We start from the raw sequence: 22,080 nt of genomic DNA, 5'->3' as shown, positions 1-22,080 counted from the left end.
CTTGGGCTGGGCCACAAAATAATTGGGAAAGCATGTAGGCTTAAAACTCAGCAGAACTCCGTGGGGCTTTCCTAGGTACAAAAATCTCCTGTAGTCCTTCCGTGAGTTCCAAAGAGCATATTCAAACGGTTCAGAGTGGTAAGGGCATGCAGAGCCAAAGGAGGAGCAATCAAGAAACATAGAAACATGTATAATATCATATATGAAACGTGTTGCCAGCCCAGGTTCAATGCATGATACTGGATGCTTGGGGCTGGTGCACTCGGATGACCCAGAGGGATGGTCCGGGGTGGGGGGGTGGGGTTCAGGATGGGGAACACATGTATACCTGTGGCGGATACATGGTGATGTATGGGAAAACCAATACAAGAAAAAATAAATAAATAAAATAATAAAAAAAGAAACAAAAGTGCAGCTATAAGGCGGAGACCTGGGCTTCCCAGGTGGCGCTGGTGGTAAAGAACCTGCCTGCCATGCAGAAACTGCAAGAGATGTGGGTTCGACCCCTGGGTTGGGAAGATCGCCTGGAGGAGGAAATGGCAACCCACTCCAGTATTCTTGCCTGGGGAATCCCATGGACAGAGGAACCTGGAGGGCCGCAGTCCACAGGGTCACAAAACAGGTGGACACAACTGAGCACACACACGGTACCGTACAAAGCAGAGACCAGCCCTCTCCGGTGGATATACACAGCCATCTGATACACGCTTCTGAGTCCTTCCACAGGAGCTGAGGCTCACCTGGTGGCTCAGTGGTAAAGAATCTGCCTGCAATGCAAGAGACGCCAGCAGGAGATGTGAGTTCAATCCCTGGGTCAGGAAGATCCCCTGGAGTCGGAAATTGCATCCTACTCCAATATTCTTGCCTGGGAAATCCCATGGACAGCGGATCCTGGTGGGCTACAGTGCACAGGGTCCCAAAAGAGTTGGACATGACTTGGCAACTAAACAACAACAACAGGGACTAAACTGCCCCCTGGGTGGAGAATAGTTAACTTCAAGCTGAGCACAGTACCATCTCTTACCTCACTACCAACCAATCAAAACTTACCTGCAGCCCTCACCCCAAATTTTGCCTTTACGAAACTTTTCCCTGAAAGCCACCAGGGAGTTCAGGTCTTCGGGGTGTGAGCAGCTTATAATCCTTGCTTGGCCTTTGCAGTAAACTTTTCTCTTCTCTAAACTCCAACGTTTCTGTTTGCCTGGCTTCACTGTGCTTTTGGGCACACAAACTTGAGTTTGGCAAAAGGCTGTGTGTTCAAATGGACCAAGTACAGAGATGTTAGTGACAGTGGTGTGTTAAAAACTGGGCCTAAATTAATGCTTTCTAATTGTGGTGCTGGGGAAGACTCTTGAGAGTCCCTTGGATAGCAAGGAGATCAAACCAGTCTATCCTAAAGGAAATCAACCTTGAATATTTGTTGGAAGGGCTGATGGTGAAGTTGAAGCTCTAATACTTTGGCCATCTGATGCAAAGAACTGACTCACTGGAAAAGACCCTGATGCTGGGAAAGATCGAAGGCAAAAGGAGAAGGGGATGGCGGAGGATAAGATGGATAGATAGCATCACTGTTTCAGTGGACATGAATTTGATCAAATTCCGGGAGACAGTGAAGGACAGAGGAGCCTGGTGTACTGCACTCTATTGGGTCCCAAAGTTGGACAGGGCTTAGCAACTGAACAACAACAAAAAAGGCAGCTGGCCTATGATAAGCGTTGGGGCAGTGAGCCCAGGTGGAGAGAAAGGATCAGATTGTGGAGGTGCCTGAAATCTCTGTTCCCTCCTTGTCAGGACTCAAGCTGTCACCAGGAGAATATTATGTTTGGGAGCCATTCTTCTAAATGCGAGCGTTATTAGCAATTGTGTCAAATTGCCTTTTCCTAAAGGTCTTCCTATGGCTGCCAGAACTTTAATGTTAATTGGACAGATTGTCTTTGGATTTGAAACACAAACTGTGATTAATGAAACAACTGTTAATGAGTTTGGCCTGAGGTGTTTCTCTACCTTTGCTTCTCCTGCTGATACAGATTTGACGAAGTCCTGCAGTGCATTTTTTGGCCACTGCGGCTGGCATAGGGAAATTGGCAGCCTGGTCTGAGAAGGATGGAAGTTTTGACCTGGATGCCGTCTTTAAAATCTGTCCCTCTACTTCCCTCATCTTATGGATGAGGAAATTGAGTCTCAGAAAGGGAGACAGTCTTATCTAAAGACAAACCAGCAAGTGGGGAGCAGAGCCAGGCTACCCTTTAGCACCAGGGTTTTACTCTGAAAAGATGTTTCGTTCCTCTTTCCTCTGCCTTTTCCAGTTTCTTTTGCTCGCCTCCCTCAGTGATTTTAATGATCAGACTTGGCGTGGCACTGCCTTGCCCTGTCACAGATGCGTTGTCTCTCCTCCATCTTCCTCAGCATCGGTCTTACTTTCTCATTATTGGTAGAAGTTCATTTGGTGATAGAAATGCAGGCTTGTTTTAAAATTAATTTTCACTGAAGTGTAGATACTTTGCAATGCTGTGTCAGTTTCTACCATACAGCAGAATGAATCAGCCATGCGTCGGCATATATCCCTGCCGCTTTGGACTTCCTTCCCATGTAGGGCGCTTCAGGGCTTTGAGCAGGGTTCCCTGTGCTACATACAGTTTATTCTCACTAGTTATCAGCTTTATACATAGGGTCAGCAGTGTATGGTGTCAACCCCCATCTCTCAGTTCCTCCCACCCCTGCTTCCCGCTTTGGTATCCACACATTTGTTCTCTATGTCTGTGTCTCTATCGCTGCTTTGCAAATAAGGTCACCTCTGTCATTTTTTTCTAGATCTCATATATGCGCATTAACACATGGCATTTGTTTTTCTGACTTACTTCTCTCTGTGTGACACTCTCTGGGCTTTAAAGTCATGGGAAACAGAATCTGTGACTCGTCTCCATCGTCTATAAACTATGTGATCTTGGGCAGTATCCTCAAATCTAAAACTTGCAAAAGGATGCTTACCTTATAGGATACTGCAAGAATTAGGTAGGTGACTTACCTTATAGGATACTGCAAGAATTAGGTAGGTGATAAAAGTGAAGTCGCTCAGTCGTGTCCGACTCTTCGCAACACCATGGACTGTAGCCTACCAGGCTCCTCAGTCCATGGAATTTTCCAGGCAGGAATACTGGAGTGGGGTGCCATTTCCTTCTCCAGGGGATCTTCCCAACCCAGGGATCGAACCTGGGTCTCCCGCATTGCCGGCAGATGCTTTACCGTCTGAGCCACTAGGGAAGTAGGTATGTGTTAAACATCAAGTATTTAGCACAAGCCTTGATGATAGTGTGTGCTCGTTACATAGTGACTTCTCTCACCTACTTTCACCTGCTTACAGAATCTAGTTTTACCCTCAGCCCTGTAGAAGCTACCACAATGCATCCTCGGGCTTATGCTGGTCCATCATTTTTATTGTTGTTCAGCCTTTAAGTCATGCCCAACTCTTTGGCAACCCAGTTGACTTGCAGTATGCCAGCCTTCCCTGTCCTTCACTATCTCCCAGAGTTTTCTCAAACTCATGTCCGCTGAGTCAATGATGCCAACCAACCATCTCGTCCTTTGTCGTCCCCTTTTCCTCCTGCCCTCAATCTTTCCCAGCATCAGGGCTTTTCCAATGAGTCAGCTCTTCCTATCAGATGGGCAAAGTATTGGAGCTTCAGTTTCAGCATCAGCCCTTCCAATGTATATTCAGGGTTGGTTTCCTTTAGGATTGACGGGTTTGATGCCCTCGTAAATTTTAGTCTGAGCTTACTGGCATTCTGAACATATGCACGCTGTATACCTTTTGTCTATCATACCTAGAAATGCACAGTTATTTTTAAAAGGAAAATAGAGACAGAACTAAGCTCAATAGAGGAAAAAAAAAGCTAAAATTAAAAGTATCTTCTTAAATTAAAGGAACAAACAATGGAATGTGCTCTAAGGGAATACTAAAGAGAATGTCGCAGTATCGGGCCCAAATATTTGCTCTTTGGAAGAACAGATATAGTTTCAACATCTTTGCAGGGGTAGAAAGTATAGCTTTGGTCCTATTTCTCCCTATAGATTTCAATGTATTTGAAATTCCTTATAATGAAGACATTCATTTAGGTTATCATGTCTCCTTGAGGAATTGACTCTTTATCATTTGAAATGTCCCTCTTTATTAGTATCTCTGGTCTTAAAATTGACTTTGTTTGATATCAATAAAGTAACTCCAATTTTCCTTGGTTTAAAGTTTGTATCGTGAGCTTCTCTAGATCTTAAGGAAATGTGACTCTTGTAAGTAGTGTATGTTTGGGACTATTTTTTTTTTTTAGTCTAGCCTGAAATGTTTTCCCATTTTAATCGAAGTATTTACTCTGTTTACATTTAGTATAATCACTAATATGATTGGGTTTAAGCTAACCATTTTGTTAATTGTTTCCTATTAATAGATCCTGTTCTTTGTTTCTATGTCACTTGAATCCTTTTGGAGTTGCTATTGTTGTTCAGTCTCTTAATTGTGTCTGCCTCTTTCAACCCCGTGGACTGCAGCACTCCAGGCTTCTCTGTCCTTCAACGTCTCCCGGAGCTTGCACTTGACTCATGAGTCTGGTGGGCTGCAGTCCATGGGGTCGCTAGGAGTCAGACCCAACTGAGTGACTTCTCTTTCACTTTGCACTTTCATGCATTGGAGAAGGAAATGGCACCCCACTCCAGTGTTCTTGCCTGGAAAATCCCATGGATGGAGGAGACTGGTAGGCTGTGGTCCATGGGGTCACTAAGAGTCGGACACAACCAATTCACTTTCATGCATTGGAGAAGGAAATGGCACCCCACTCCAGTGTTCTTGCCTGGAGAATCCCAGGGACAGGGGAGCCTGGTGGGCTGCCGTCTCTGGGGTCTCACAGAGTCAGACACGACTGAAGCGACTTAGCAGCAGCAGCGGCAGCATGGGTCTGAGCAAACTCCGGGAGATGCTTCTTTGTTTTATTTATGTTTTATTAGTTACTCTATGATTAAAATATATATCCTTAACTTCTCATAATATATATTAAATTAATATTTTACCATATCGCATACATTGTAAGAACTTTACTACAGTATAATTTCATGTACACTCCCTCTCATCCTTCTTTTTTCATGTATTTTATTGCTTTGTATAATATAAACACCAAACATATTATTATTTTGTCAAGTCAATTAACTTCTAAATAATTTAAGAAAAAAGATATTTTTATATGTGTTTACCCACACAATTACAATTTTCAGTTCTCTTCATTACTCTCTGTACACCTGAATTTTTATCTGTTTGGTTTTTCATTACACTTAAATAATTTCCTTTGTATTTTTTGGAGTGGAAAAAATGCTCTCTCAGCTTATGTTTGTCTGAAATTATATTTATTTTATGGAATAGGAAATGGCTACCCACTCAAGTATTCTTGCCTGGAAAATCCCATGAACAGAGGAGCCTGGCAAACTATAGTCCACATAGTCACAAAAGTTGGACATGACTGAGCAAGTGAACATATTTATTTCAACTTCAATTTTACAATAAATTTTCATTGGATACATAATTCTAGTTAACAATTATTTTGATTATTGTTTTTCTCAGCATGTTAAAGGTCATCACACTGATTTCTATTTTCCGTTGTTTCTGGCAAGAATTTAGCCAGCATTCCCTATAGGTATATGCATTTTTTCTCTCTGCCATTGAGATTTTTTTTCAGTCTCTTTTTTTCTTGCTATAAGCAGTTTAAATTTGTTGTGCTTATGTGTGGTTTTCTTCACATTTTTCCTGCTTGAAATTTTCTAAATTTCTTAAATCTTTGTTTCTATTTCTGATTAAATGTGAACTATTTTTTACCAGTCTTTCTTGACATATCTTTCTGCCTTATTTTTTCCTTCATCTCCTTCTGAGATTTCAATTAACATACACTAGTCACTTGACATTTTATCACAAGTCATTCAGGCTCTATTATTTTCTTTTCAATCTACTGTTCAACCAATGTTTTTTTTTTTACTTTTCAGGTAGCAAATTTTTACTTTTCAGTTTTAGAGTATTCATTTGGTTCATTTGGTTTAGTTTTTTTTTTTTTTTTTCTCATTAAACTTTTTTTAATGGGTCTCAAATTCTGGGACAGATTTTTGGTCAAGTTGTTTTCATTAAAAAGTACTGATTTTAAAAACTAATAACTTAAACTGCCACACACAAAACATATGGTCCACAAAAACATTCTCCTTTCCTTCTGAAGGTTTTATGATGCATTGTTATCATTAACCAGTCTTTTACTGTTAAACTTAAATGGCCAATTGAGACAAACAGTTCTGAGACCGTTCTTCCACCACTGATTAAGACTGGGGTGGCAGGTATTGGGGATAATATTCATTTAGCCTTCTAAGCTTTCTGGGCAGACTTGGTGACCTTGCCAGCTCCAGCTGCCTCTTGTCCACTGCTTTGATGACACCCACAGTGACTGTCTGTCTCATGTCATGCACAGCAAAACGGCCCAGGGGAGGATAATCAGAAAAGCTCTCGACACACATAGGCTTGCCAGGAACCATATCAACGATGGCAGCATCACCAGATTTCAAGAATTTAGGGCCATCTTCCAGCTTTTTCCCAGAACGATGATCAATCTTCCCCTTCAGCTCAGCAAACTTGCAAGCAATGTGAGCTGTGTGAGTCCAGCACAGGTGCATATCCAGCACTGATTTGGCCTGGATGGTTCAAAACAATCACCTGAGCTGTGAAGCCAGCAGCTTCCATGGGTGGATCATTTTTGCTGTCACCAGCCACACTGCCACGACGGACATCTTTAACAGACACGTTCTTGGCATTGAAGCCCACATTGTCCCCAGGAAGGGCTCCACTCAGTGCTTCATGGTGCATTTCTACAGACTTCACTTCAGTGGTTACATTGACTGGAGCAAAGGTGACCACCATGCCAGGTTTGAGAACACCAGTCTCCACACGACCCACAGGGACAGTACCAATATCACCAATTTTATAGACATGCTGGAGAGGCAAACGCAAGGGTTTGTCAGTTGGGCGAGTTGGTGGCAGGATGCAACCCAGAGCTTCAAGCAGGGTGGTTCCACTGGCATTGCCGTCCTTACGGGTGACTTTCCATCCCTTGAACCATGACATGTTAGCACTTGGCTCCAGCACGTTGTCACCATTGCATCCAGAAATTGGCACAAATGCTACTATGTGGAGTTGTAGCCAATTGTCTTAATGTAGGTGCTGACTTCCTTAACAATTTCCTCGTATCTCTTCTAGCTGTAGGGTGGCTCCGTGAAATCCATTTTAACTCCAACAATTAGTTGTTTCACACCCAGGGTGTAAGCCAGAAGGGCATGCTCACAGGTCTGCCCGTTCTTGGAGATACCGGCTTCAAATTCACCAACAGCAGCAGCAACAATCAGGACAGTGCAGTCAGCCTGGGATGTGCCTGTAATCATGTTTCTGAAGTCTCTGTGTCCTGGGGCATCAATGATGGTAACATAGTACTTGCTGGTCTCAAATTTCCACAGGGAGATATCAATGGTGATACCGCGCTCACGTTCAGCTTTCAGTTTGTCCAAGACCCAGGCATATCTGAAGGAGCCCTTTCCCATCTCGGCAGCCTCCTTCTCGAACTTTTCAATTGTTCTCTTGTCGATCCCGCCACACTTGTAGGTCAGATGGCCAGTCGTGGTAGACTTCCCTGAATCTACGTGCCCAATGACTACCATGTTGATGTGGGTCTTCTCCTTTCCCATTTTGTCTTAGGTTAAACGGTGGTTTCCACGACACCTGTGTCCTGGCGGCAAACCCATTGAGAAAAGCCATTTGGTTTAGTTTTAATATTTTCCTCAAATTCCACAAATATTCACTAATTAAAGTTTTACTGAAAATTCTTTAACTTATTTCTCTGTTTTTAAATCTATGTCTGCTAATTATAATATTTTGGTTGTCAACGTTTCCATGGAATGATTTGTTTTTGACTACAGATCACATTGCTATATTTAGGATGTCTAATGATTACAAGCATACCTCATTTTATTTTGCTTTTCTTTATTCTTTGCCTTTATTGCACTTTGCCACAGTATCGAAGATTTCTGGCAACCCTGCTGTCAAGCAAATCTATAAGAGCATCATTTCCAACAGTGTTCGCTCACTCTGTGCCTCTGTGTCAAGTTTTGGTAATTCTCACAATATTTAAGACTTTTCCATTATTATTACATGTGTTATGATGATCTGTGATCAGTGACCTTCAGTGTTGCTATTGCAAAAAGATTATGGCTCACCAAAGGCTCAGAAGATGGCTAGCATGTTTTAGCAATAAAGTATTTTTTAGTTAAGATATGTGTATTTTTTGACAAAATGCTACTGAATACTTAGTAGACTGGAGTATAGTGTAAATATAACTTTTACTTGCATTGGGAAAGCAAAAAGTTTGCTTGCTTGATCATTGTAAGTGCTTTATTTCGGTGATCTGGAACTGAACCAGCAATACACCCACAAGATATACCTTTTACAGTGCCTTTTGTTGTAAACTGGATATTGTGAATGATAAGTTGTAAAGATTCTAGATTCTGTTACTTTCCTCTCTGTAGTGTTGAGTTTTGTTCTGGCAAACAGTTAAATTACTAGGGATCAGCTAGATCTTAGAGGCTTAGGTTTGGGTCTTGGAAAAGTAATCTATTCCAATTTTTGTTTGTTTGTTGTTTGTTTTCCAAGTTCTAAAACAAATACTTCAATCCTGAGACTTGTTATTTTCTTCTGTGGCGTCCTTCTAATACCAGCTCAAGGTGTTTACCAGTTCCCTTTTATGTAACTTGACCTGAACCCTAAACTCTGCCTCCCATGAAGTAGAGAGCTGCTGGAACCTCTGATCAGAAATTCAGGGTTTCCAATTGTGATTTTGCCTGTGGACACTTTGCATTCTTATGCTGCTGGTGTGCAGTTCAGGAGTCATCCAAGGACTCAAGGGAAGCTTATATTTAGGTTTAGAATTTGTTTCCTGTGGTTTCCTCTTTTCCAGCATTTCCCCCTTTTAATTTCCAGTTGCTCTGGCACTCCCAAACTCTGTCCTTTGATTTTTTTTTAATGGCAAATAAGACTCACATTTTACTTTATCTCCAAGGTATGTGAATAGATACAGTCTGTTTCATTTCTGCTGCTGCTGCTGCTAAGTCGCTTCAGTCGTGTCCGACTCTGTGCGACCCCATAGACGGCAGCCCACCAGGCTCCCCCGTCCCTGGGATTCTCCAGGTAAGAACACTGGAGTGGGTTGCCATTTCCTTCTCCAATGCATGAAAGTGAAAAGTGAAAATGAAGTTGCTCAGTCGTGTCCGACTCTTAGCGACCCCATGGACTGTAGCCCGCCAGGCTTCTCCATCCATGGGATTTTCCAGGCAAGAGTACTGGAGTGGGATGCCATTGCCTTCTCCGGTTTCGCTTCTATGCTGACCCAAATAGGCGTCTAAGTTCTTTCCTTCTTTTTACTGAATTTGGATGATGATATTGGCGAGGCTCAGAGAATGAAACAGTTTTAAGATAGAAGACTATTGAATTATCATATGACATTGAGCCACCTATCACCTTGGATTGTTATGTTTGTGAGAAGTAAACATTGATTGCATTAAAAACTAAAATTTTGGAATCAATCAGTTACTTTAACAGAGCCAGCCTCACTAATAATACCTTACAGTAGGTTGCTAAATATCTGTATGTATATTTATATACATTTATTTACTTATACACATATCAACTCTTCCTAATGTCTTTACTCACAAATTTATTGATAAACTACATTAAATAATTTATGTATAAAGAAGAGATCTATGTTTCAGTTTTGCTCAAAATTTAAATGTGGCAGTAAGTGCAAAGTCACATGTTTTGTTTTATTCATTTTTAGGAACATCATTATGTTCCTTCTGATGACTCAATTCTCCCATCACTTTCTTTGTTCAAACTGCCAAGGACTATTTGTCCCTATAGCTTGTCATGAGGTCACTTGGCTCCCACATGCATCATTTATTGTGAAGACTTTGGCAGTATGGTTTTCTCATTAGCCTGCAGCATTCAAGATAGTGTGACACTCCCCTTCACTAAATCATTTTCATGATGTCAAATTAAATTCTTAATTTATCAACTAAGCCAATAAATTAATTTCTTAGTTCATGAAAATATCTTTGAATAGAACCCATTGCTGAGAAAGAGTAATTTTGTCATTATAAACATTAAAGAATTAATGAATACAATGGCAGATGCAGAGCAAATATTGTCATTTTGACATTAGGATGTGAAAGCTACATGCTGTCAAACTTGCTTACTAATGCATTAAAAGTTAAATGCTGTCACTTGGCATCATAATCTGGCATTGATATAATTATGAAAAACAAATAGAAATACAGACTTTGAAATTAGTTGGTAGTCAACTTGGTTGTAGCAATGTAATTTAGAAAAATCTAAAGAAGGCGAAATGTAAGTCATTGTCAAGATGATAATTAGCATGTGAACGAGAGACAAAAAAAAATTCTCTGTGACTTTGATTTTAAATAATTAAAAGCAAGGTAAATGTCTATCAGATTAGATCATGACCTCTGGAGTTAAGCTTCCTGAGTTCAAATGCTAGCCACCAATTCCTAGATGTGGGAGCTTGTGCTAAGTCACTTCAGTCATGTCCAACTCTTTTGCGACCCCATGGACTGTAGCCCACTAGGCTTCTCTGTCCATGGGATTCTCCAGGCAAGAGTATTGGAGTGGGTTGCCATTTCGTTCTCCAAGGTGACCTTGGGCAAGCTCTTTAAAATTGTTTCTGTTGTGTAAAGAATAATGGCAATCATGCTGAATAATGTCTGTTCATATTTACTCTCTCCCTGCCCTTCTGACTTCACCCCTGTGTCAAAGGGTCTAGAAGAATAAAACCTACATTTCCTCTACATCCTTACCAGTAGTGTTTCAATGTAGGTTCAACCAAAGGAAAGCACTTAAGCAAAATGATAGAGGAGAAGAAAGGAAGAGCCATTCTTCCTTTGGTTCCAGACTCAGTGGCAGCAGATTAAACAGATTCCTATGGTGGCAGTGATGCTGGTGGGGGCAGGCAAGGGATCTTCCCTTCCATGAAAGTGGCGGACATGACAGACTCTTACAGTGGCTGTGCCAACTCTTGCAATAATAGCAGCAGATGACCTAGTGAGGCATGTTAGGGTAGTAGTGGCTTCTCACAGTTCTTTGTATCTGAATAACACTGTGCTTTGTCTGGGAGCAGGGAGCTGTTCCCTACTTTGTCTGGTCCTTCTAATTATTAAATAGCTCAATTTTCTTTTTTCTTATTTGTTTGTGTATTTATGGCCTCGCTGAATCTTTGCTGCTGCACCAGCTTTTCTCTCTAGCTGTGGCGAGTGGGGGCCACGCTCTATTTGTGGTGTAAGGACTTCCCACTGTGCTGGCCTCTCCTGTTGCAAAGCTCCAGGGAGTGCGGGCTTCTGTGGTTGTGGTGTGCGGGCCTCGGTGGTTGTGGTGTGCGGGCCTAGTTGCTCCTCAGCATGTGGGATCCTCCCAGACCAGGGATTGAACTCTTGTCTCCTGCATTGGCAGGCAGATTCTTTACCACTGAGCCACCAGGGAAGGCCTTAATGTTCTAAATTTATGTGTTTTATCTTTCTTTGCCTGAAATATCTAAACTAGGTTATGCTTTCTTGATACTATGTTGACTGATAAGTTAATTGTATCAACATAATAGATTTGCCATGAAGATTAACATGTGTAAAAATAGAATATATCCTGAAAGATAGAAGGCATTTCATTACCTGTTAGGTTCTGCTAAAGGCAAATTCATGACACCTTTGAGGATATGTCTCATGTTTCTGCTTCTTTACATATTAAGTCCTTCACGGTTATCTCCTAGATATTGAAAATATTGTGGTATGGCGATGGCAGATTCTGGTATAGTCTTTCAAAAAGTGAGGAGTTTGTTTTCATAGAAGATAACAAGCTTGGGTGCAGAATGCAAACTCTGTGTCTTGGACAGCAACTCACACTTCAATCCTTTAAGCCATAACTAGCTTGATTATTTAATTGTTTGATTGTGTCATGAACATTCAGGATTGAGCCTGTGTGTAAATCTTAACCTGTGAACCACCAGGGAATTCCCCATCAGTTCAGTTCAGTCGCTCAGTCATGTCCAACTCTTTGTGACCCCATGGACCGTAGCACACCAGGCCTCCCTGTCCATCGCCAGCTCCCGGAGTTTACTCAAACTCATGTCCATCGAGACAGTGATGCCATCCAGCCATCTCATCCTCTGTCGTCCCCTTCTCCTCCTGCCCTCAATCTTTCCCAGCATCAGGGTCTTTTCCAATGAGTCAGCTCTTCACATGAGGTGGCCAAAGTATTTGAGTTTCAGCTTCAACATCCGTCCTTCCAATGAACACTCAGGACTGATCTCATTTAAGATGAACTGGTTGGCTCTCTTTGCAGTCCAAGGGCCTCTCAAGAGTCATCTCCAACACCACAGTTCAAAAGCATCAATTCTTCAGTGCTCGGCATTCTTTATAGTCCAACTCTCACATCCATACATGACCACTGGAAAAACCATAGCCTTGACTAGACGGACCTTTGTTGGCAAAGTAATGTCTCTGCTTTTAATATGCTATCTACGTTGGTCATAACTTTCCACCCAAGGAGTAAGTATCTTTTAATTTCATGGCTGCAGTCACCATCTGCAGTGATTTTGGAGCCCAAAAAAATAAAGTCAGCCACTGTTTACACTGTTTCCCCATCTATTTGCCATGAAGTGGTGGGACTGGATGCCATGATCTTCATTTTCTGAATGTTGAGCTTTAAGCCAACTTTTTCATTCTCCTTTTTCACTTTCATCAAGAAGCTTTTTAGTTCCTCTTCAGTTTTTGCCATAAGGGTGGTGTCATTTGCATATCTGAGGTTATTGAAATTACTCCTGGCAATCTTGATTCCAGCTTGTGCTTCTTCCAGCCCAGCATTTCTCATGATGTCCTCTACATATAAGTTAAATAAGCAGGGTGACAATATACAGCCTTGACATAATCCTTTTCCTGTTTGGAACCAGTCTGTTGTTCCATGTCCAGTTCTAACTGTTGCTTCCTGACCTGCATATAGGTTTCTCAAGAGGCAGGTCAGGTGGTCTGGTATTCCCATCTCTTTCAGAATTTTCCACAGTTCATTGTGGTCCACACAGTCCCCATAGCTAGCTTATTTAAACCCTACTCCATGCATGACTGATTCATTTGTCAGATAGAGATCTGGGAAGTTTATGTACAGAATTAGGGCTGTCTGTCTCTGGCTCTGTCCTAAGAGCTGCCCCTCACTTTCAAGCAAATATAATTGCTCCAACCTCTGAAAAGTGAAAGTGAAAGTGTTAGTCACTCAGTCATGTCCAATTCTTTGTGACCCCATGGACTGTAGCCCACCAGGCTCCTCTCTCCATGAGATTCTCCAGACAAGAATACTGGAGTGGGTAGCCATTCCCTTCTCCATGAGATCTTCCCAAACCAGGGACTGAACCCAGGTCTTGAACCCAGGTCTCCTGTATTGAAGGCAGATTCTTATCATCTGAGCCACCGGGGAACCCATCCAAACTGTAACTTCTATTTTGAAGCCAGAAAGACAGTGTGCCTTCAACCAGAGTTTTTAACTGCCCTGAATGGGGCAGACTAGGGACTACCTTCATGTTGAGATAAGCTGTGAAAAGGCCGACTTCATTTTTCCTCCAAGAGTCAAATCCCCTCCAGGTTACACCTACTTTTATTCTCTCTCCATTGCCTTGAAGTCTGTGTTATTTAATATTTTGGTCATTATTTATTATTGTCCATGGGAGGGCCAGGTTGAAAGAGGGTTACTTGCCTATTAGTGGAAGAAACTATTGTGATGTACACTATTAATATCTTACTGGTATAAATATATGTGCATATTTTATTTATCTACTGCTGCAAAAAACAATTTAGTGGTTTAAAATAATAACATACATTTTCCTCATAATTCTGTTGGATGACCCGGCTCAGCTGGATGGATCTTTTGTTTCACGTGACATTGATGGGGTCTCTCATTCAGCTGAATTCAGCAATAAATGGTTTGAGCCAGAAGTTCCATGAATTCATTCACATATCTGAAAACTCAATGCTCTTCCATATGGCTTTTTCATGGTTAGATTGGGTTTCCTCATGAAATAGTGATCTCAGAGTAGTTGGTTTTCTTATAGGACAGCTGAGACGGGAAAAACTTAGAAGCTTTAAAGCTTTCAGACTTCTTAAGGCATGGGGTCAGAAGCCCATAAAATTTCACCTGCTTCATCCTATTGTTCAATACAGGTCACAGTTCCAGTCTCTCCCTCTTGATAAGAATGGTGCCATAAGCATGCAAGAAAAGGAAGGATGTATGACAGCAACTCTTGTTAACTGTACACACACACATTTATAACATTCTGGCAAACTGAAGAAGTGAGAGGCTGAGTCTTCTATTTTATCTGCTATGTTTTATTTCTTAAATGCAAGAAAAGTAACAATCTAAATATTTGTTAATTGTAAGCAGCTGAGTAAATGACTTTACAGTGTCATTCTGCTGTGATTTTGCTTGTTTGATTTGTTTTGTATACTTAAAAGTCTTCCAAATAAGAAGCTCATAGGCTTCTTGAACCCCCGAGGCTTTATCTATGGAGCTGCACAGACTCTTACTGATTGGCACAGATCCATGGTTCTCTAAACACTGTCCTACTCTTAACAGTCAGTAATTCTACCTGGAAGGAGGGAAAGGACTAGATGACCTTTCAAAGCCCATCTAAGCTCTATGGGTCCATGATCTTTGTGCTGTGCCTGGGATCATTTCATTCCCACCATTGCCCCTTAATCACTCTCCTCGTCATCCTGCTTGAAAGCAGTTTTCTTTATCATGTTTTCATATCCTGAACTCTGCTCATTACTCTACTTCCCACCTCATTACCAGAATGTGCTGCTTGAGGTTTGCTCACTTAAAAATAATCTGCCATTATAGCTCTGTAGAAATTACCCAGCCGACAGGCATCCACCTCCTTCAGCATCCATCAAGCTGCAGAGAATGATTAGAGACATTGCAGGGACCAGGGCACTCTCTGCCAGGGTCTCATGGGCCATTTCATCCTCTAAGCCTACAGAAGAATATCTGCAAGTGGACCTGTCCTGAAATGAAAGGCAAAGAGTTCTGAGAAGCTCTGCTGACTTAGAAAATTATTTACTAATCAAACTCTGTGACCTCTTAAATGCAAATAATAATAATAATAATCCAATATAGGAAAATATCCTACAAAATCAGTGCAAAATATACAGGTCTAAGGTTTTCCCTCAGCCTTATTTGTGAGCACAGAGTATTAGAAAAAAATGTAACAGTACTTGTCTGTGAAATAATGGCATAAATCATAGTACTTGCACACACAGGATTAGTACTTAGTCATTTTAAAAATTGAGGTAAAATCATGCTCTCTGACAGAGAAAAGTGCTCATAATATTTTAAATTAAGCCCAAAATGTGTAGAACAGTTTTTTTAAATAGTTTTATGGTATGATCCTATTTCTCATAAAATAAGATTTTGGATGAGCATATAAATATAAGAAAGGAAAAAATAACAATAGCTCCCTTCATTGACTACCTCTTATACGTCACCCTCTGTGTATGAAGTATACGTATACCAAATTATTTCATCATTCTTCACAGCATAAGGCTGGTTTTATTAATGCCAATTTCTGCATGTGGAAACTAAAGCTCAGAGAAGTTGAGGAACTGGCCCGTGGTCTTCTAGCTAGGAAGTAGCCAAACATGTATATGCGTCCTGGATTGCCCAATGCAAGTGTCTGCGTACCTAACCAGCTCACAATATCACTGAACTTCTCACTTTTCAATTCTTCTCACTGCCAAAATGGCAGTACTCTTTGTCTTTACTCATGCTCTGCTCTGGGGCTCTAATATTCTTGACAGAGCTTCTTTGATCCCGTTTAAACAATTTTTTAATGGGATACCCTAACATATATTAACATTTGACTAGGGATTCTTATATGTTTTAATAGCTAAAACATACACAGTAATCGAAATATGGCAGAATATCCCTATCTCCCAGTAGCCCATCGCTACATGAAAGGTGACCAATGGTCTCTGTTTTCTGTATGCATTTAAATGTCTACATAGAATAAATTGCTAGAGGCAAAATTATGGTCAATAAGTAAGCATGTTTATAATTTAAACATATACTTTCAAATTTTCCTTACAAAGTTCCTGCCAAATTAGACTCCTACCAGTATTATATAAGAAGATTGCCTATTTTCTTTTTTTTTTTTAATTTTTAATTTTTACTTTATTCTACTTTACAATACTGTATTGGTTTTGCCATACATTGACATGAATCCACCACGGGTGTACACGCGATCCCGAACATGAACCCCCCTCCCACCTCCCTCCCCACAACATCCCTCTGGGTCATCCCCGTGCACCAGCCCCAAGCATGCTGTATCCTGCATCAGACATAGACTGGCGATTCGATTCTTACATGATAGTATACATGTTACAATGCCATTCTCCCAAATCATCCCACCCTCTCCCTCTCCCTCTGAGTCCAAAAGTCCGCTATACACATCTGTGTCTTTTTTGCTGTCTTGCATACAGGGTCATCATTGCCATCTTTCTAAATTCCATATATATGTGTTAGTATACTGTTTTGGTGTTTTTCTTTCTGGCTTACTTCACTCTGTATAATCGGCTCCAGTTTCATCCATCTCATCAGAACTGATTCAAATGTATTCTTTTCAACGGCTGAGTAATACTCCATTGTGTGTATGTACCACAGCTTTCTTATCCATTCATCTGCTGATGGACATCTAGGTTGTTTCCATGTCCTGGCTATTATAAACAGTGCTGCGATGAACATTGGGGTACATGTGTCTCTTTCAATTCTGGTTTCCTCGGTGTGTGTGCCCAGCAGTGGGATTGCTGGGTCATAAGGTAGTTCTATTTGCAATTTTTTAAGGAATCTCCACACTGTTCTCCATAGTGGTTGTACTAGTTTGCATTCCCACCAAGAGTGTAGGAGGGTTCCCTTTTCTCCACACCCTCTCCAGCATTTATTGCTTGCAGATTTTTGGATCACAGACATTCTGACTGGTGTGAAGTGGCACCTCATTGTGGTTTTGATTTGCATTTCTCTAATAATGAGTGATGTTGAGCATCTTTTCATGTGTTTGTTAGCCATCCGTATGTCTTCTTTGGAGAAATGTCTATTTAGTTCTTTGGCCCATTTTTTGATTGGGTCGTTTATTTTTCTGGAATTGAGTTGCATAAGTTGCTTGTATATTTTTGAGATTAGTTGTTTGTCAGTTGTTTCATTTGCTATTATTTTCTCCCATTCAGAAGGCTGTCTTTTCACCTTGCTGATATTTTCCTTTGTTGTGCAGAAGCTTTTAATTTTAATTAGATCCCATTTGTTTATTTTTGCTTTTATTTCCAGAATTCTGGGAGGTGGATCATAGAGGATCCTGCTGTGATTTATGTCGGAGAGTGTTTTGCCTATGTTCTCCTCTAGGAGTTTTATAGTTTCTGGTCTTACATTTAGATCTTTAATCCATTTTGGGTTTATTTTCGTGTGCGGTGTTAGAAAGTGATCTAGTTTCATTCTTTTACAAGTGGTTGACCAGTTTTCCCAGCACCACTTGTTAAAGAGATTGTCTTTACTCCATTGTATATTCTTGCCTCCTTTGTCAAAGATAAGGTGTCCATATGTGTGTGGATTTATCTCTGGGCTTTCTATTTTGTTCCATGGATCTATATGTCTGTCTTTGTGCCAGTACCATACTGTCTTGATGACTGTGGCTTTGTAGTAGAGCCTGAAGTCAGGCAAGTTGATTCCTCCAGTTCCATTCTTTCTTCTCAAGATTGCTTTGGCTATTCGAGGTTTTTTGTATTTCCATACAAATCTTGAAATTATTTGTTCTAGTTCTGAGAAAAATATCGCTGGTAGCTTGAAGGGATTGCATTGAATTTGTAAATTGCTTTAGGTAGTATCCTCATTTTCACTATATTGATTCTTCCGATCCATGAACATGGTTTATTTCTCCATCTATTAGTGTCCTCTTTGATTTCTTTCATCAGTGTTTTATAGTTTTCTATATATAGGTCTTTAGTTTCTTTAGGTAGATATATTCCTAAGTATTTTATTCTTTTCATTGCAATGGTGATTGGAATTGTTTCCTTAATTTCTTTTTCTACTTTCTCATTATTAGTGTATAGGAATGCAAGGGATTTCTGTGTGTTGATTTTATATCCTGCAACTTTACTATATTCATTGATGAGCTCTAGTAATTTTCTGGTGGAGTCTTTAGGGTTTTCTATGTAGAGGATCATGTCATCTGCAAACAGTGAGAGTTTTACTTCTTCTTTTCCAATTTGGATTCCTTTTATTTCTTTTTCTGTTCTGATTGCTGTGGCCAAAACTTCCAGAACTATGTTGAATAGTAGCGGTGAAAGTGGGCACCCTTGTCTTGTTCCTGACTTTAGGGGAAATGCTTTCAATTTTTCACCATTGAGGATAATGTTTGCTGTGGGTTTGTCATATATAGCTTTTATTATGTTGAGGTATGTTCCTTCTATTCCTGCTTTCTGGAGAGTTTTTATCATAAATGGATGTTGAATTTTGTCAAAGGCCTTCTCTGCATCTATTGAGATAATCATATGGATTTTATTTTTCAGTTTGTTAATGTGGTGAATTACGTTGATTGATTTGTGGATATTGAACAATCCTTGCATCCCAGGGATAAAGCCCACTTGGTCATGGTGTATGATCTTTTTAATGTGTTGTTGGATTCTGATTGCTAGAATTTTATTGAGGATTTTTGCATCTATGTTCATCAGTGATATTGGCCTGTAGTTTTCTTTTTTGTGTACTATCTTTGTCAGGTTTTGGTATTAGGGTGATGGTGGCCTCATAGAATGAGTTTGGAAGTTTACCTTCCTCTGCAATTTTCTGGAAGAGTTTGAGTAGGATAGGTGTTAGCTCTTCTCGAAATTTTTGGTAGAATTCAGCTGTGAAGCCGTCTGGACCTGGGCTTTTGTTTGCTGGAAGATTTCTGATTATAGTTTCAATTCCCGTGCTTGTGATGGGTCTGTTAAGATTTTCTCTTTCTTCCTGGTTCAGTTTTGGAAAGTTGTACTTTTCTAAGAATTTGTCCATTTCTTCCACATTGTCCATTTTATTGGCATATAATTGCCATAGTAGTCTCTTATGATCCTTTGTATTTCTGTGTTGTCTGTTGTGATCTCTCCATTTTCATTTCTAATTTTATTGATTTGATTTTTTTCTCTTTGCTTCTTGATGAGTCTGGCTAATGGTTTGTCAATTTTATTTATCCTTTCAAAGAACCAGCTTTTGGCTTTGTTTATTTTTGCTATGGTCTCTTTTGTTTCTTTTGCATTTATTTCTGCCCTAATTTTTAAGATTTCTTTCCTTCTACTAACTCTAGGGTTCTCCAATTCTTTCTTTTCTAGTTGCTTTAGGTGTAGAGTTAAATTATTTATTTGACTTTTTTCTTGAGGATTGCCTATTTTCTTACACCTGCATCAATAAAGTATGTAATCAGTCTTTTGGATATTGGATAATCTGAAAATTAAAAACTATTGTCTTTGTATAGTGTTAATTAGTCTCTCAACATTCAAAAAGTTGAGCAAATCCCAAGCAGGAGACACCCAAATCAATCCACGAATGAATGTTACAGTCAAACTTCTAAAACAGTCTGGAAGAAATACACAGAGAAAATTTTTCAAGCAGAAAGATAACACCTTAGCTGTGAGGAGGCTGGGGGAGCACTTTGAATCACAGCAGAGTTCGCATCAGAAGCGATAGGGGTCAGATGGAACCGTCGCAGTGTGTCTCAAGCCCACAAAAATTAAACAATTTAAAAAGTAATATACAGAGTAACCACTAAAAAAAGAAAAATACCCAAAACACTAAGCGTAAAATAGAAAGGTTAGAAAACCCTGAGAGAATGCAAAACAGAAATAAATAAACAGTAAACAAAAAAGCAAGCGGAGGACTTAACCCTTCATCTGTCAATCACTGTATTCACTTTAAATGATCTAAACCCACCAATTAAAAGACAAAGATTAACAAACTGGATTTTAAAATATGTATCATCTGTGTGCTGTGTCCAAGACGCTCACTTCAAATTTAATGCTGTAGGTAGATTAAAAGTAAAATGATGAAAATATATATATCATGCAAGCATTAATCAAGAGAATGCAGGGACAGTTATATTAATAACAGATTAAATAGATTTCAGAGCAAAGAAAATTACAAAAAACACAATGAGAGTTCTTATAAAAATAGATCAATCCACCAAGGAAATATATCAACCTCTAAATGCATATGTGTCAAACAGCAGAACCATAAAATATATGAAGCAAACTTAATGGAACTTAAAGGATAAATATACAAATCCACAATTATAGTTGTCTAGAGGAACTGAAAAGCCTCTTGATGAAAGTAAAAGAGGAGAGAGAAAAAGTTGGCTTAAAGCTCAACATTCAGACAACGAAGATCATGGCATCTGGTCCCATCACTTCATGGCAAATAGATGGGGAAACAGTGGAAACAGTGTCAGACTATATCTTTTTGGGCTCCAAAATCACTGCAGATGGTGACTGCAGCCATGAAATTAAAAGATACTTACTCCTTGGATGGAAAGTTATGACCAACATAGATAGCATATTCCAAAGCAGAGACATTACTTTGCCAACAAAGGTCCATCTAGTCAAGGCTATGGTTTTTCCGGTAGTCATGTATGGATGTGAGAGTTGGACTGTGAAGAAGGCTGAGCACCAAAGAATTGATGCTTTTGAACTGTGATGTTGGAGAAGACTCTTGAGAGTCCCTTGGACTGCAAGGAGATCCAACCAGTCCATTCTGAAGGAGATCAGCCCTGGGATTTCATTGGAAGGAATGATGCTAAAGCTGAAACTCCAGTACTTTGGCCACCTCATGAGAAGAGCTGACTCATTGGAAAAGACTCTGATGCTGGGAGGGATTGGGGGCAGGAGGAAAAGGGGACAACAGAGGATGAGATGGCTGGATGGCATCGCCGACTCGATGGACATGAGTCTGAGTAACCTCTGGGAGTTGGTGATGGACAGGGAGGCCTGGCGGGCTGCGATTCATGGGGTCACAAAGAGTCGGACATGACTGAGCGACTGAACTGAACTGACTGATGTCACTTATATCAATTGTCAATTATAGTTGACTATATCAATTATATTTTAGCAATTGATAGACCAATTGGACAAAAAAAAAATAAGCAAGGACATAAAATCGCTCAACAATATTATCATAAAAAGCATCTAATTGAAACTCTTGGAACACTATACCCAACATCAGAATACACATTTTTTTCAAATACCCACGAAACTTATACCAACATAGATCACATGCTCAGATGTAAAGTCAATCTCAACAAATTTAAATGAATTGATATGAAGTAGAATGCATTGTCTGCACAGGAAGTAAAACTGAAAGTCAATACCAGAAAGATAACGAGACTATCTTAAAACATTTGAAAACTAAGCAACACACTTGTAAATCGTTTATTGTCTATGTTGTTATACCAGCAATGAATATATGAACATCGAAATTAAAAATAACATACCATTTACAATCACTAAAAGCATCCCAAATACTTTAGGGTTAAATCTACCAAAACATGCATAAGACTTGTGTGCTGATAACTATAAAACAGCAGTGAATGAAATCATAGAAATTTTAAGCAAGTCACCACGCTCATGAATTGGGAGACTCATCATGTGTGTGTTGAGATGTCATGAGTGCATGCATGCTCAGTCACTTTAGTCGTGTCTGATTCTTTGTGTTCCTATGGACTGTAGCCCACCAGGTTCCACTCTCCACGGGATTCTCTAGGCAAGAATACTGGAGCGGGTTGTCATGCTCTCCTCCAGGGGATATTCCCGAAACAGGATATTCCCGTATCTCCTGAGTCTCCTGCCCTGCAGGTGGGTTCTCTACCCACTAAGCCACCTAGGAATCCCAATTAAGATGTAAATTTTCTCCAA

The 22,080-nt window shown here is 40.1% G+C and overlaps 1 pseudogene; it reads right to left on the bottom strand.

Annotated features, from left to right (window-relative positions):
• Positions 1-6,296: 6,296 nt before the first annotated feature.
• LOC128052552 (elongation factor 1-alpha 1-like) lies at positions 6,297-7,749 on the bottom strand (annotated as a pseudogene).
• Positions 7,750-22,080: the final 14,331 nt, after the last annotated feature.

The sequence above is a fragment of the Budorcas taxicolor genome, chromosome 8 (assembly GCF_023091745.1).
Source record: "Budorcas taxicolor isolate Tak-1 chromosome 8, Takin1.1, whole genome shotgun sequence".
Lineage (NCBI taxonomy): Eukaryota > Metazoa > Chordata > Mammalia > Artiodactyla > Bovidae > Budorcas > Budorcas taxicolor.
Note: the sequence above shows the minus strand (reverse complement) of the source record. Positions and strands in the feature narration are given on the sequence as shown.